Consider the following 10,836-nt stretch of genomic DNA (forward strand, 5'->3'; position numbering starts at 1 on the left):
TGTGACAAACTTCATGTCTGAATAGATCCACCTGTTAGATTTAGGGTTCAGATAGGTTATGAGGGATTAGCCCAAAATATAGAAGTGCTAAGTTGTGATATTCATCATAGGATTGTTCTTACTGCTTGTGTTCTAGAGTCATGAACTAGAACCCTGATCTTAAAATCATTAGGCACAATGCCATCGCTTGGACTTTTCTCTGAACTTAATTCTATTGAGCTAGGATTGCTAGAAACATGCGAGAGTTGATTTAGGAACCCTAGTAAACACATATTCAACCCGATAGTAAAGCTTGCTAGAAGCGATATCGATCGATGATCCAATAGATTAATCGATCAATATTGTGAAAGGTGTATCGATCGATATTCCTATAGAATAATCGATCGACACTTTCTTGTGATCAACAAACGAGAGTTGAGATCCAAGATCTAGATATTAGACTATCTATACAACATAAGTTGTTAGATTTGTACTCCCAGTTGAGTTCTATAATATCTTGCAAGCAACAATTAGCCTCTATATCATTATAATCCTGATTACCTGAATAGAAACCCTAGATCTAGCAACCATCCTTCCATCAAAAAACTCCCTGCCAAGCTGAACAATTGTCTTGTTCAACTTGTTATTACTGCTTATTTACTGCTTTATAAACTATTAGCCCAGCTTAATCATAAACTGTTTAGATCTAATTGGTTCCCTAGCTCCCTGTGAATTCAATCCCTAAGTACTACAACTCGACCTCTTATTTGATAGAGTATAAATCACTCCTTACGGTAATTTGAGTGATATCAGAGAGGACAGGAGCAGGCAACTGCCAATCTACTATGTAAGTAAGGCCCTCCTGGACGCGGAAACCCGCTACAGCCATCTGGAGAAGCTGGCTTTAGCCCTTATAGTCACTGCCCGTAAGTTGCGGCCCTATTTCCAGGCTCACCCAGTCGTGGTCGTCACTTCCTTCCCCATAAAATTGATCCTCCACAAGCCTGAAGTCTCCGGATGCCTAGCGAAATGGGTTGTGGAACTAGGAAGTGTGATGTGATTTTTCGACTAGCTACAACTATAAAGTCACAGGTCCTGGCAGACTTTGTGGCCGAATTCTCCCCTACCTTTCTCCCCGCTCTAGAGCAAGAAGTACGCCTCCGAAGCGAAACAAAAGAAGAGGGAGAATGGGTCATGCATGTTGATGAGCCCAGCAACCTTAGAGGAGCCGGTGTAGGAATAGTGCTTACCTCGCCAACAGGAAACACGGCCTCAAGGGCCGTGAGGTGCAACTTCAAAGCAACTAACAATGAGAATGAGTACGAGGCCTTAATCGTAGGGCTAACACTCGCCCATGAAATTGGGGCAGGAAACATCCAGATCTTCAGCGACTACCAGCTGATAATCAACCAGGTGCAGGGAGAATACCAAGCAAAGGACTATAGCATGATGTGGCGGTCGCCCAGTGACTCATTAAGAAATTCAAGAGTTGCAAGCTCACACAAATCCCAAGGGACCAGAACTCGCAAGTCGATGCCCTAGCTAATCTACAGTCCGCCCTCAAAACGAACAGCCAGATGAGCATACCCTTGCTTGTGTTTCAATGGCCAGCCACCCTGGAGGAACCACAATCTGAAGAGATCTTTTCTATCGAAGAGGATGAAACCTGGATGACCCCCCTAGTCTGGTACCTAGAGAATGACATTCTCCTGGAAGACCGCAAGGAGGCCAAAAAGATCAAGAAGCAAGCCCGTACCTAAGATGTGTCACGCCCAAGGAAGCCACCAGGATCCTTGTAGAACTACATGAAGGAGACTGTGGATCACACTCTAGCGGCAGAAGCCTGGTGCTTAGGGCCAGAAAGGCAAGCTACTATTGGCCCACGATGGCCGCAGACGCTAACAAACAAGCTAGACACTACGATCACTGTCAGACGCACGCTCCGGTTTCCAAACTCCCTCCGGAAAACCTCAATTCCTTCTGGTAGTTATTGACTACTTCTCAAAATGGGTCGAAGCAGAAGCACTCAGCCGGATAACAGACCTCCAGATCTGCAAATTCCTGTGGACGAACGTAATCACTCGCTTCGGGGACCCCCAAGAGATCGTCACGAACAACGGACCCCAGTTCACAAGCTATAACTTCAAGGAGGTCCGCAAGGACTGGGGCATAAAGCTCACCTTTGCCACACCCCGAGACCCCCAGTCAAACGGACAAGCCGAATCCACGAACAAGACCGTGGTAAACATGCTTAAAAATCGACTAGAGGGTTCTCACGGGAAATGGGAAGAAGAACTGCACGGAGTCCTCTGGGCCCACCGGACCACTCCCAAGACAGCGACGCAGGAAACTCCTTACTCGCTACTCTATGGCTCTGAGGCCATAATACCCACGAAGATGCACGTGAGAACAACTGTCTCAGTGTTTACCTCTCAAGAAGAGAATGATGAACTGATGAATTTGAGCCTCGACCTACTCGACGAAAAGAGAGAGGCTGCTCGACTAAGAAACTTGTCCTACCAGCAAGACATCCACCAGGACCTACAACAAGAAAGTAAGAACCAGGACCTTCCAGCCAGGGGATTGGGTTCTACGACGAGTAGAGAAAGCGACAGGTGTTTGGGGATTTTTGTGTAGGCTCTTTTAGAGTACCACGAAACGATGGATAAGCTGGTTTCTTTTAAGTGTTTGTGTATTGATTTAGTAAGATAACGAAGATATAGGCTTGAAGAGACTTTTATTAGATAGAACAAGCAAGAACAAGCGAGGTTACAAGGTATTAGGTAAGAACCCTAATTCTAGCCATCTAGTTCTAATCTCTAAGCCTTGGAGAAGTCGATCCTTTGCTTTTGGGATTTAGGAGCTCTTATATAGTCGTCCTGAAGTCGGTTTGGTTTAGGTTAAATTCTTCCATATTTGGAAATATGGAAGGTTCTCCTTGTCGGAAATCTTCCATTTCTTGGAAGGAAGGTTGGTCCCTGGGGCCGATCCTAGGGTTCCTTTTAGCGGGGACTTGGAGCGTTCCTTTATCAGGGACCCAGGGGCCTGGGTCCTGCCTGGAGGCTGGAAGAAATGATAACGGGGTATTTTCCCCAACAGTTTGCCCCTTATTTCTTGATTTCGTCATTGAAGTCGGGGAATAACCTGTGCACTCAAGTCAACTGGGGTTGCTCATTCTCAGCAGGCTCCCCTTAGGCAGGACTCCGCTCCATCGGTCTCGCTGTCCTGGATTCCACTCAAGCCGGAGCTCATTCTGAACCCAGGTGAGGATCGGTTCCTCCTTATTTAGCCGGAGCTTGATTGTAGCTTCTTGAATTTCCTGGAGGTGATGAGGCTGGAGAGAGTTCTTGTTGGAGAGAACCGGAGTCTTTTAGGCTGGGATCTTTTGAACCGGAAAAAGGCGGGAGCGTGATCTTTAGGGTAGATGAATAGCGTTTTTCCTTCCTGGATCGGATTTCCTTTGTTCTTGGTCGGTCGCTCTTTGTTAAGGATTCTCTAGGAGATTTGGAAATATTCGATTTCCTTTTCTCCGTCTTTAAAAAGGAAAGGGTTAGGCGCATATTTATGATACACGACGCTTCTCACCAGATCATCCCTGATTTAAGAAAGATGAATTCTGATTTACCCTCTCTTCCGGCCTCGCTCGTAGGTAGACGCGTAAGGCCTCGTTGCCTATTTGCTGACCCCTTTTCATCACCTGCTGCTTCTCACGGAGAGGTCCCCGAGGCTGATAACGAGGCGGTCCCGATGGCACCCTCGAAGCAACGTTGCTCTTATGTTCTTGATGACGGCCCATGCTCTGAGATCCAGGAGGAGGATCTGATGGCCATCCGGAGGAGATATGCAATTCATTCTTCGGTGCAGATGAGGAGTTCCTCTGAGTTTGAACGGGCTGCTGACGGGGGACCGAACGAGATGGCCGTCATTGAGGCATACTTGGTGGCAGGTTTTCGGGGATCATTCCGTCACTCGTGGCTGAGATATCGTCGTTCTTTGGTTTCTGCCCTTCTCAGCTTACTCCCTTATCGTGGAGGACTCTAATGTCGATTCAAGTACTTGGGGAGCTCTACGGCCTCGACATCGGGATACATGAGGTTCTGTATTCCTACTACTTTGCCCCGCTGACGATCATGCCCGGATTCTATAATCTTCAACCCAGCGATGGCACCCCTTTGGTCGAGGAGCCTTCGAGAGGTACCAGGGGTAACTACCCCTTCGGGAATAACTGGAACAGCCGATACGTGTTTATGAAGATTCAGGAACCCTTCTTTTACCCTTCGTTCTGGCGTACCGTCGGTAAGTCTTGTCTTCTGTACTTCATTCTACTGCGGTTGTTGATTTGCCGATGATTGGTTTTGTTTTCAAATGTGGCTCGTCCGGTGTCCTTCCTTGGGGAAGCAGTGGCGAAATAGGTTCTAGCGATTTCTCGGTGTTTCCGTAGAGTGCCATTCCTGGTGAGTAAGGAAGTCTTGCGCCACAGCAGTCTTTGGGGTAAGTTCTTGTTTCTTAGTCCTTGCTTGGTAGGGTTTCGTCTTCTTACTCTTCTATTCTTCAGATAATATTGCGAGACTCCCTGCTTCAGTTCTTTACGACGAGTATCAACAGGCGGGGACGCGAAGAAGGCGTTCTTTCTACACTCCTCCACCTCGTTTGGCTATAGCAACGCCGCCGACGGCTAGGTTTAGACGAGACTCAGTCAGGACCCCGACTGGAGGGTTTCCGCTAATGGGCATTCAGCAGAGGCTGCTCACCGAGCTATTCCTTCTTCGTAATCGGGTGCGAGATATGGCGGCTCAGCGTGACTTATTGATTCGGCGGGTGACAGATTCGGGTAGATGGGAGCTTATGAAGGAATGGTTGAAAGGAAGGACGGAGCACTGGGATCCCGAGGAAGAATATCGTCAGCATCTGCTTAGGTCTGAGGGATTGGATCGCCATTCTAGAGGGTTTTCCCAAGTCAGCTTGAGGTCTGTTGCGGAGTCTCGAGTCTCAGCTGGTCCGCCTTTCTAGATGCTTTTTGTCAAACCTGTTTTTTTCTTTGAATAATGGCTTCTTGTTGCCTTTCTTGATTCTCTTTGGAACAATGATTTTTCGTAATGAATTCCTTTTCCCTGCAAGCTTTGTTTCTCGTTCTCGTGAGTTTGGGATTCCAAGATCGGAATCTTAGCTCTGGCGATATAGGATTCAGAGGTCTTTCTAGGGACCCTGAGGTTGTTGGCCTATAGGCTATATAGATCGTTTATAGATTTTGGTTATCGGGCTTTGAGGCTGTTTAGGAACTTCTATACTGAGGATCCTGAGATCATAGTTGAGCCCGGGGGTTATAAAGAACCTGAAGGTTCACCTTTTCCAGGTCCTGAAAAAATCATTTCAGGGCCCGGAGACTGCTTGGGGACCCAAAGGGTTTCAATAACCCGGGGGTTCTGAATTATTAGTTTAAGGGACCGTATTCTGCCTGCCTAGGTGAGGCCGCTACTGATACCTGTTGGGATTTCACATTCTGCCGCTCGGAAGCTAGCCACTATCGAGTTCCCACGCTGCATGCTGCTTCAGCAGGAAGCCACTATCAGACTTAGAGGGTGCTGGTACGGGTGAAAACCCAAGTGCCAGGCTTACGCTGCTTTCCACGTCTGGAGAAACAAGATATCATAGGGTGCTCCCGGACTATTTCACTTTTGCTCCCTGTTATCATAATACTTTTGCAATTATACCTTGTGTCCCCTGTATTATTTAGCACGTAGCGTTTTAATACATGTGCCTTTCACGTTTGGGTATTTATTTAGTTTGGGACCCCGATATGCCTGAGGCTATACAGGGGTTTTTAGGTAGTATTGACGGCATACTCGGGATTGTGCCGACCCATTCCTACAATATGTCTCATACCCGTTTTGTTTTTCTGTGGTCGTACCACTTTTTCATTGAGGGTTGGCCAGGATCGGAGGTCGCTTGGACCTGATCCAGCTCGTTTGCCCCTTTAAGTATGATGGTATTCCTACTACTCCTTTATAGTCGAAACTATTTTATTGCATAAGCTGTGTCCGGAGACGTCTCATCGTTCATAGGAGTAGGAATCAGTAATGCTTAAATAATAGATATAGAAAATATGATCCGGGGATCGATGTTAAAAATGATAGGCTCTGAGGTGCAGAGAATTCCAGCAATTGGGTTGTATTTTACCTTTGGCGTCATGCAGCCTGTATGCTCCTACTCCCCGCACCTCGATTACCTTGTAGGGTCCCTCCCATCCTAGGGTGAGTTTCCCAGTTGTTTTATTTGCTCATCGTAGGACCCAATTGCCTTGCTGAAAGGTTCTGGTTCTTACCTTCTTGTTGTAAGTCTTGGCTACTTCTTTCTGGTAGGACCAGTTTCTCAGTCGAGCCGCTTCTCTTTTTTCGTCGAGTAGGTCGAGACTCAGCGACATTAGCTCATGATTTTCCTCCTGAGAGGTGGTCCCCGAGACCGTGGTCTTCACATGCATCTCGGTTGGGATTATGGCCTCTGCTCCATATACCAACGCATAGGGGGTCTCATGTGTTGCTGTCTTGGGGGTAATCCGATAGGCCCAAAGGACTACATGTAGCTCTTCCGCCCAGTTTCCTTGAGAACCCTCCAAGCGTTTCTTCCGCATATTTACCACAGTCTTGTTTATGGATTCCGCTTGCCCATAAGATTGAGGGTGTCGAGGTGTAGCGAAGGAGAGTCTTATGCCCCAGTCTTTGCAGAACTCCTTGAAATTGTGGCTTGTAAACTTAGGGCCGTTGTCTGTAACAATTTCTTCTGAAACCCCAAACCGCGTGATCACATGCGTCCATATGAATATTCTGATTTGGAGGTCGGTTATCTTGTTGAGTGCTTCTGCTTCGACCCATTTCGAGAAATAGTCTGTTACTATTAGGAGGAAGACCTTCTGCCCCGGCGCCATGGAAAACTTCCCCACTATGTCCATGCCCCATTTCCTGAAAGGCCAGGGTGAGCTTATGGACTTGAGATACTCTGGAGATAGTTTAGAAACTGGAGCGTGTCTTTGGCATTTGTCGCAGAGTTTAGCCTTTTGATTGGCATCCTCGGCCATCGCGGGCCAGTAGTATCCCGTTCTTTTAGCCCTCAACACTAGGCTTCTTCCGCTGGAGTGAGACCCACAATCTCCCTCGTGTAGTTCCACCAGGATCCAAGCTGCTTCACGGGGTGTGAGGCATCTCAGGTATGGGCCAGAGAAAGACCTGCAGTATAGCTTTCCCTGAGAGAGGCAGTATCTAGCGGCTTTCTTCATAATTTTCCTGCTCTCATTGCGGTCTTCTGGGAGTATGTCATCCTCCAGATACCAGACGAAGGGAGTCATCCATGTTTCTTCCTCTTCAATGGCGGAGACCTCCTCATTCGAAGGCTCTACTAGGGTGGCCGGCCATTGGAGTACCAGCAAAGGAATACTCATCTAGGTATGCGTCTCAAGGGCGGACCCTAGGTTAGCCAAAGCGTCGGCTTGCAAATTCTGTTCTCTGGGAATCTGAGTGAGTTTGCAGCTTTTGAACTTCTTGATGAGACGCTGCGCGACTGCTAGATACCGGATCATGCTATCATCCTTAGCCTTGTATTCTCCTTGTGCTTGATTGATAATTAGTTGGGAGTCACTGTAAACTTCGATATTTTCTGCACCCAGCTAGTGGGCGAGCGATAATCCAGCGATCAAGGCCTCATACTCGCTCTCGTTATTCGTTGCCTTGAAGTTACATCTTACGGCTCTCGAGGTTGTGTTCCCTGCTAGAGACGTGAGCACGATCCCTACTCCTGCCCCTCGAATATTACTGGAGCCGTCTACATGCAAGGTCCATTCTCCTTCTTCTTCTACCCCGTTCCGGAGACGTATCTCATGTTCGAGAACCGGGAGCAGAGCTGGAGAGAATTCGGCTACAAAATCTGCTAGGACCTGGGATTTAATCACCGTGGCTGGCCTGAAGATCACGTCGTATTCCCCATGTTCGACTGCCTATTTCGCCAGTCGTCCGGAAACCGCAGGCTTGTGCAAGACCAGCTTTATCGGGAAGGAGGTAACGACCACAATTGGCTGAGCTTGAAAATAAGGCCGCAACTTTTGAGCGGAAACCATCAGGCCTAGGGCCAATTTCTCCAGATGGCTATAGCGGGTTTCCGCGTCCAGGAGGGCTTTACTCACGTAGTAGATTGGCAGCTGCTTAGTTCCCTCTTCTCGGGACAGGACGGCGCTGACTGCATGTTCTGAGACCGCGAGATACAATAGCAAGACCTCACCAAGCAAGGGTTTAGATAAGAGGGGAGTAGTGGTGAGGTTGGCCTTGAACTCGTGGAGAACCGACTCACACTTCTCGGTCCACTTGAAATCCTTTGGGTTCTTTAGGGTTTCAGAGAAGGCATGGGATTTGTCGGAGAGTCTGGATATGAATCTGCTCAAAGCCGCCATCCTACTGGTCAGCTTCTGAACTTCTTTGACGTTTCTTGGAGAGGGAATCGAGTGGATGGCCTTGATCTGCTCTGGGTTGGCTTCGATGCCCCGGTGGGTCACGATATACCCTAGAAATTTTCCGAAACTGACGCCGAATGAGCACTTGGCTGGGTTGAGCTTCATGTTGTATCTTCGGAGGGTAGAGAAGGCTTGTTGTAAGTGCGATATATGATCCTCTGCTTCCAGGGACTTTACCAGCATATCGTCGATGTAGACTTCCATAGTTTGCCCTATCTGATCTGCGAACATCATATTTACAAGCCTCTGGTACGTCGATCCGACGTTCTTCAGACCGAAGGGCATGACATTGTAGCAATAGGTCCCTCGGGACGTCATGAAGGAGGTCTTCTCTTGGTCTTCGGGATGCATGAGTATTAGGTTATAGCCGGAGAAGGCATCCATGAAGCTCATTAGTTGGTGTCCAGCTGTGGAATCGACAAGCTTATCGATGTGAGGGAGAGGGAAGGGGTCCTTTGGACAAGATTTGTTGAGGTCCGTGAAATCAATGCATACTCGCCATTTTCCATTTTTTTTTCTGACTGCGACCACGTTGGCCAGCCATTCTGGATACTGCACTTCTCGAATGAACCCCGCTTTCAACAAATATTTGACTTCTTCGTTGATTATAGTATCTCTTTCCGGAGCAAACTTCCTTTGCTTCTGCCTTATAAGTTGGTGCAAGGGATCTACTTGCAGCTGGTGCATAATGATCTCTGGGTCGATCCCGGGCATATCCAAGTGGGACCACATGAAGCAATCGGAGTTTAATCTAGGAAGTCAATCAGCCTTCTTCTCATCCCCTCGGAGAATTTGGAGCCGATCTTGAGGTTACGGATCCAGTTTCCTTCTATCAACGGCACATCATCCATATCTTCAATCTCGGGTTCTTCCGTATGTGGAGCCCGAGGCTTGCTTTCCTGATCTCCTTTAATCGCTCTAATGCCCCAGGATGTGGGGAATTTTATTATCTGATGGAGAGTTGAGGTGACCGCCCCCATGTTGTGAATCCATACTCGGCCCAGGATCCCGTTATAGGAAGAGTGGCAGCTAACGACCAGGAACTTGGTGTGTAAGCTGACTCATTCACCGTAGGTAGGGAGGATGGTTTCCCCCGTTGTTCGTTTGATTTCTCCGCTGAACCCGATGAGGGGGGTCGCTTTGCGTATCAGGGCATTCTCCTCAAGCCCTAGACCTTGATATGCGGCCTGGAAGATGATGTTACAAGATCTACCACTGTCCACCAGTATCCTCTTGACCAGACAGTTCGCTATAGTAAGCGAGATGACGAGGGCGTCATGTTCTGGAGCCAAGACCTTCTCTCATTCTTTGGAAGTGAAGCCTATCTTGTCGGTTCCAGGGTGTTCCGACTTGATGGTTTCAGGGTCGTCCCCTACACCGTTGGTATTTTTCTTGACGGCGGGGTGGCTTACATCACCTACCTCCAGTCCCCCGGATATGACGTGGATCTGATGTAGTTTAGTTTCTTGGCTTCGTAAGTCGCCGGGTAGCCCCTAGGGCTCGGCTTTTCTTCGAACGGCTTCGGATAGCTCGTTGCGCTCATCCATCACCATCATCACGTAGTTAGATTACTCCCCTCCTTCTAGCGCCAAACTGTTAGGAGATTTTTGTGTAGGCTCTTTTAGAGTACCACGGAACAATGGATACGCTGGTTTCTTTTAAGTGTTTATGTATGTTTTGTTGGGGATTTAGTAAGATAACGAAGATATCGGCTTGAAGAGACTTTTATTAGATAGAACAAGCAAGAACAGCGAGGTTACAAGGTATTAGGTAAGAACCCTAATTCTACCCGTCTAGTTCTAATCTCTAAGCCTTGGAGAAGTCGATCCTTTGCTTTAGGGATTTATGAGCTCTTATATAGTCGTCCTGAAGTCGGTTTGGTTTAGGTTGAACTCTTCCATTTTCGGAAATATGGAAGGTTCTCCTTGTCGGAAATCTTCCATTTCTTGGAAGGAAGGTTGGTCCCTGGGACCGATCCCAGGGTTCCTTTTAGAGGGGACCTGGAGGGTTCCTTTATCAGGGACCCGGGGGCCTGGGTCTTGCCTGGAGGCTGGAGGAAATGATACCGGGGTATTTTCCCCAACAACAGGCCTGTTCGTTTATTTAACGCGGCGACCAACTCTGGCGACTGAAATTTGTTCGTAATTTTCTTATGTGCTGGTTGCTGGTGAAGGAAAATAGAGAACATGCGTAAGAATAATCGACGGATTCCGGTGATGTTTGTGCCGCTGAAATAAATAGCGTCACCGTTCATCTTTTCTCTTTCTTTCCTGCGGCTGAAAAACATGGATGCTCTTCCATTTTTTTCTCGCGTATGTAAATTTTCTCGCTTTCCCTTAAAATTTCAGTCACAAGTGTTAGAC

The sequence above is a fragment of the Brassica oleracea genome, chromosome C3 (genome assembly GCF_000695525.1).
Source record: "Brassica oleracea var. oleracea cultivar TO1000 chromosome C3, BOL, whole genome shotgun sequence".
Taxonomy (NCBI): Eukaryota; Viridiplantae; Streptophyta; class Magnoliopsida; order Brassicales; family Brassicaceae; genus Brassica; species Brassica oleracea.